This window comes from Trichosurus vulpecula, chromosome 4 (genome assembly GCF_011100635.1).
Source record: "Trichosurus vulpecula isolate mTriVul1 chromosome 4, mTriVul1.pri, whole genome shotgun sequence".
In the NCBI taxonomy this organism is placed as follows: Eukaryota; Metazoa; Chordata; class Mammalia; order Diprotodontia; family Phalangeridae; genus Trichosurus; species Trichosurus vulpecula.
This window is the reverse complement of record NC_050576.1, coordinates 48,367,579-48,374,349: the sequence shown is the minus strand read 5'-3', so window position 1 is coordinate 48,374,349 and position 6,771 is coordinate 48,367,579. Positions and strand designations below refer to the sequence as shown.

Below are 6,771 nucleotides of genomic sequence, written 5' to 3'. Positions count from 1 at the left end.
AGGAGCAAAATGTAGTTAGCCTTTCACGACATGATTATTGTGGAAGGGTTATACATAATGATACACGTGTGGCCTAGGTTGAATTGCTCGACTTCTTAGGGAGGGTGGGTGGGAAGGGAAGAGGGGAGAGAATTTGGAACTCAAAGTTTTAGAAACAGATGTTCAAAAACAAAAAAAAAGTTTTTGCATGCAACTAAAAAATAAGATACACAGGCAATGGGGCGTAGAAATTTATCTTGCCCTACAAGAAAGGAAGGGAAAGGGGGATGAGAGGGGAAGGGGATAATAGAGGGGAGGGCTGACTGGGGAACAGGGCAACCAGAATATATGCCATCTTGGAGTGGGGGGGAGGGTAGAAATGGGGAGAAAATTTGTAATTCAAACTGTTGTGAAAATCAATGCTGAAAACCAAATATGTTAAATAAATAAATTTAAATTAAAAAAAATGGGGGAGGAAATGGATGCAGAGGCATAATATCAACACCTAGCACAATGCACACAGTAGGCATTTAATGAATGTTCATTGAAGAATTAATTGATTACTAATTGATAGGATGCACACTGATCAAAACAATCTTCAGAACCAAGAGTCCTAGAGTTTGGGTTGATGTTGGTAGTTTTTTTTTTTTTCCTTAAACAGCACCATTTAAAAAATTAAACTTTATTGATGCCTTTTGCTTTTATATCACAATCACTTCCTAATTTACTGACACACCTGTGGCACCTATAAGCCTTCCCTTTGGAGAAAGGAAAACAGTTAAGCCCATATCTTGAAGCCCATTCCACTCAGGAATAATTTATATTGTTAGAATTCCTTTTACATAGAGCCCACATTTCCCTCTTGGGAATTTCTATTCATAACTCTGAATTTTGAATTTTGAGATTAAACAGAACAAGTCTAATCAAGATGCTTCAGTGGAGAAAGTGCTGGATCTAGAGTCGGGAAGACTCTGAATACTGAATAATTACTAGTTGTGTGACCTTGGGTGAGAAATTTAAAATATTTAAATTTAAAATTTAATTTTAATTTAAACATTAAAGATTTTATCTTATTGATAAATTTATTTATATTTATTTTATTTATAAAATTTTAAAATTGAATTTTAAATTTATAATACAGATATTTACTACCTGTGTGACCTTGGTGAGTAATTTAATGTCTATTTGCTTAACTGTGAGGTGGGAATATAATAGGACCTATCTCATGGGTTGTTGTGAGAATCAAATGAGATAATATTTGTAAAGCACCAGCAGAGTGCCTGACACAAAGTGTTTGCTACATAAATGCTAGATATTATTAATAACATCTCTTTAATATGACAACCATTCAAAATTATCTTCTCTGAGTCATATTCTGGGTCATCTCTTCTCCAAGATAAATATGCCCAGTCTCTTGAACTGATTTCTTTTCTTCAGATCCAAGTTACCTGTTGGAGATAGCTCATTTACTTAATTAGTCAGGTCATGACAAGACAATAAGCATTTATTTCATATGGTCTGTGTGTCAGTTACTGCACAAAACACTAGGACTAAAAAGAAAAGCAAATATAGCACCCACCACTGAGGAGCTTATATTATAAAGGAGAGACAATATGTAAACATACAAGATAATTCAATGGGGGATGTCAGAGAAAGGAAGACAAGGAAAGTCCTCCTGTACAAGATTGGATTTAAACTGAATCTTGAATGAAGGTATGGAAGCCAGAGGCAGAGGAAAGGGAGGAGCATGTTCCAGGTATAGGGAAGGGCCTTTAAGAAACCATGATTTCAGGAGATAGAGTGTCCATATGAATAACAGTAAGGCCAGTGTTAGTAGATTGTAGAGTACAAAGAGGGGAGTAAGGTGTAATAAAACTGAGGAAGTAGTAAGGAGTTGGGTTGTGAAAGTCTTTAAAAGCCAAAAAGAGGATTGCAATATTTATTTCTTGACAAAGGTATCTGGAGTTTGCAGATTTGGGGTGTGACACGGTCAGCCCTGTGATTTAGGAAGATCACTTTAGCTACTTAAAGAAGGATACCTTAGAATGAGGAAACACTTGAGGCTAGGAGACCTACTGAAATAATCCAGGCATGAGGTGATAACGACCTGTAAGAGGATGCTGGCTGTGTTACACAAAAAATAGGGAGCATATATGAGATATGTGAAGGTAGAAATAAGACTCAATAACATATTAGATTTTGGGGGTAAGTGAAAGTAGAGAGTCGAGGATGAGTCAAGAATTGGAGAGTCACAACCTAGGTTGCAAGTCTGAGTGATTGGGAGAATAATGATGCCCTTGACATTAGTAGGCAACTTTGGAAGGGAGGGTTTAGGAAGTTCGGATTCAGACAAAGGGTTGTACTTGAGGACCTAGAGGGCCACGTGTCCTTGGCAGGTTCCATACCCATGATTAGGAAGATGATGAGATCTGTTTTGGATATGTCAAGTTTAAGATTTCTATGGGACATCTAGTTTGACATGAACAATAGGCAGTCAGTAATTCAACACTGGAAGTCAGGAAAGAGGTCAGAGCTGGATTGATAGATGTAAGAAAGATCTGAATAAAGATGATTACTGAATCCATAGTGACTGATTAGGTCGCCAAGTGACATAATATGAAGGGAGGCAAGAAGAATGGCAAGGATATTATTTAAGGGGACATCCACAATACAATGGTTAAGACTTCAAATCAGATGAAGATCAAACAAAGAAGACTGAAGAGTGATTGGGCAGGTAGGAGGAGAGCCTCAGATGAGCAGTAACATAAAACCTAGAGGAAAGAGATTATAGAGGACAAAAAAGGTGATTGATAATGTCAAATGCAGCAAACAGGTCAAGAAATATGAGGACTGAGAAGGGGCAATTAGACTTGCCATTTAAAAGATCATGGTCATCTTTGGATAAACTGTTCAATTAACAGATGTTTATTAGATACCTATTAGGAGCCAGGACCTTTGCTGTGTTCTGGAACTATAACCACAGAAAGTAAACTAGAGGATTTAAAAAGCACAATCAAGTAGCTTACATTCTACTAGGAGAATAAAGATGACTTGTTTAGATAACTGTTGCTTAAACTAGATTGTTCTAGCTTTCTCTCTACATGTGTACCCTGTCTTTGCTTTCTTGGGGTACCTGAAATTTCAATAGAATCTGTCAGGTTTCTTAATCAAACTGAAACCCACTTGAGGATGCCAAAAACATCCCACAATAGAAAGACACATCAAAATCTCAGGGGAGATGTAGAACAGATCATTTATTCCGTAGTCACATATACTAGGAACTGCATCAGTATAGACCAGATATTCTGTGTGACCACTCCTGAGCAAAGCTCTTAATCCCACCCCAGTGTGGATACATAGTTCCAAGTTGCAATGGTGTTTCAGAATGCCACATGTCTGGGTGCAGGTAGGGGTGGAGGGAGGGGGCAGTCCAGTGGTACCAATAAACTTTGGTGACAGGTAATGAAATGCTAGGACATAGGCCAGAATATTTCATTTTAGTGAATGCCACAAATCAGAAGAGTGAATACTGAAGAGTCCCAAAGAGGCCTCCATCTGGTCCTACTAGAACCTCAGCCCGTTCTTGGGTATAACAATTCACACATCATTTAATTGCTCTGGCCTGAAAAGGACTAGAGTTGTGAGTGTTGTCTATGGTTTCTTCTCCTCTTGGGGAAAATGTCAGTGAACCAGGCTGGTGTGCAAGTTGGTAAGTGTCATAAGGAGAATGTATGTGAGCATGTATAGAAAAAGTAATTTTTTGTGAGATCAAGCAACTCAACAGCTGTTTATTAGCTGTTATATTTCCACACAAGGGGGGAATGATGATGCCAAAATAATCCTAACCCTTATTTGTGTTCCTTTCTCAATGTGACTTAATATATCATGAAATAATCACTTTTAAAATTTCTGGTTTGTATTTTATTACTTGTGCAATTGGGACTCTGGGGGTTGTAAACTGATCCTTTTAGTGAAATCACCTGAAAAAAAAAGAAATGAAGAAAACTAATGAAAATAAGCAAAAAGAAGGCATAACAAAGCCAGCATCACATTCAACAAACATTTATTAATTAAGGGTATTGGGCTGGGTACTGAGAGGGAGACAAACATTCATTGGAATCCTCCCTCTCCTAGGGACTACTACCTGCTTGTCATGGGCAAGGCATAGAGCTTCTACAGGCATGAGTTCACTTGTCTGGAAAATGAGGGGCAGTAGATTAACTAACTTCTAATGTCCTTTTCTTTTTAAATTTTATTTATTTTATTCTGAAGTTAAGAAATAAAACAAGCATTTCCATAGTGGTAGAGTAGAATAGAAAAAAAGGTGATTTTATATGAAACTGCAAATCTGTTATGTATAACTTGCTATTCCTTTTTGAATATATAACGAAGTTGTCATGTAACTTTTTTTCTCCTTTTTTACTTCCATCCCTATACCCCTAAGATAGCTACCATCACACACAAATATGTGTGTAGACAGACAGATAGATGATAGATAGATAGATAGATAGATGTGTGTATAAGTATGTGTGTATATGTATGTACACATACACACACACACATATATATATATGATACATATGTATGTATATAAAACCATTCTATACATATTTCTATTATCAGTTCTTTCTCTGGATTCAGATACTTCTTTCATGTGTCCTTTGTAGTTATTTTGGGTATTAGTAGCAGTCAAAATGACTTAGTCACTCAAAGTTGTTCTTAAAACAATACTGTTGTTACTGTATACAATGTCCTCTTTCTCCTTTCCATCTTTTTTTTGGTAAGAAACCAATGTTTATATTCCATCAGCATTTTTCCAACACTCTTAGAGCATCTGGGGCAAAACTTAAGAGCACTCTGTGGTAGTTCCTACGCACTCTACGCACTCAGTGGCCTTAGCAGTAGGAGCCACAGACCAGTCCTCAGTAGCCGGCTGAGCACTCCAATCTTCGTTGGGGAACTGCTGAATGGGGACAGATGGCACCTGTGCTCCCTCAGACCAATCTGCCACCTCTGGCTGAGTAGCAGTGAATTCTGGGGTGGGGTGTAATCCATTCACTCTGACTCTTCCTTTGTCACTGCCTTCTCAGCTGCAGCCTGCTCTTCCTTTTCAATCTCCTCTGGAACCCTGTAGAAGTAAAGATCAGGCATAACCTCCCACAGGTGTTCACGAGAGATGGTACCATGCATACGCAGGACTTCACAGGCCAGCATCGACCACATCAGACCCACTGAGTGAGCCCCCTTGTTGTTACATGGAATGGCAATATCCACATAGTAGAGAGTCTGTGTTGCACAGTGCAGTGGTTGGGATGTTAACATACGATGCTTCAGTCAGAGGCTGGTGATCTGCCTGAGGATCAGTGACCACCAAGAGGCGAGGCTCCCTGAAAGCTGCCTGGATCTGGTTAGTGAAGGTACCTGGTATGAAACATCCAGCAATAGGTGTGGCACCAGTGGCAGCAGCAAATTTCAGAACAGCTCGCTGGCCAGTGTTCCTGGATGAGATGACAGTAACATCGGCTGGATTTTCAATGGCAAGAATGGCATGAGCTGCCAGCAGAAGCTTTTCCCAAGTTCTCTCCAAGTTACTGATGTAGTTGCCATCACTTTCTTTTGTAGATATACTGTTCCACCTGGAAGTCCAAATTGGTGCCATCCAAATGGGTTCCTGCAGCAAGGAATTTGAGGACATCCTCCTCCTTCATCTGCAAGACATCCAGGACTCTGGACATTGTGAAAAGTTTCTCTTTAAAGTTATGACAGAAAACGAGAACAATGCCATATGGAGCCCTCTTCGGGGCAGTGTGGAAAGCTGTCCTTTCCATCTTTAAATCTTGAGATCCAATGTCTGGGCTTTTAGGGAACTGCCAATATAGCAGAGACAGAGCACAAATAACTATTTTAAAAAGATAACATTAAAAGGCTCTAGGAAATGGTCAATGTGCTATGAGAGATACAAGGAGGGAGGCATTTTGATACATACATTTCCAAATAGGTTAGCAATTGTCTTTAGATCTGTACTTTTGTATTGACCTGAGTACCTTGATTAATGGATTAGTTTTAGAGCTAGAATGGATCTTCTGGATCCTCTACTACAACACACTTTTTTAAGAGTTCAAGAGGTTAAGTGAATTTTGAGTCCTGCCTCAGATTCATACTGACTCCATGACCTTAGGCGAGACACAACCTGTCAAATGGTCTACACAACTCTCTAAGGCTGTGAGTTGTAGAGTGCATACTTATTTTCAGTGGTAGAGTGAGCTCTCATTACCAAAGACACCATAGATTCCACCCCCAAATTTGATGCATATGTCACTATGCACTAGATTATGAGTTCTGTGTGGGTAGGGCCTACATCTAAACAACTTTATTATTTCTAGCTGTGCTTACAACAGTTCTTTGCACATGATAAGCAATTAATTAATGGTTATCAGAGGGATAAATATAACTAAAGACAGGTAACAGGAGCAATAAACCTTCAAAATAAACAATATGTTTTGAAAATATGTATCTGGTTACTAACTCACAGAAAGTCTAAAGTTTCTGACAGGATAGTGATTAGGCAAGTAATATTATAAAATTAGCTTTTACACTCCAGAGAAGAGACACAATCTTTTGTACATAGCACCCTGTGTCAGCCTTCATTCTGCTGAGATTGGGCAAAAGCCCCCATTAATGGGCTGGAAAATATCATGAATGTTGGTTTCTAGTATTTTTTTAAAGTTTCTTTCTTTGTGTCCTTAGAGCTTATCTCACTTTCTTGGATAACATAGACATTCTTTTAAGGCT

At 38.6% G+C, this 6,771-nt stretch overlaps 1 pseudogene; it reads right to left on the bottom strand.

The window, feature by feature from the left end:
• Positions 1–4,825: 4,825 nt before the first annotated feature.
• LOC118848208 lies at positions 4,826–5,714 on the bottom strand (annotated as a pseudogene).
• Positions 5,715–6,771: the final 1,057 nt, after the last annotated feature.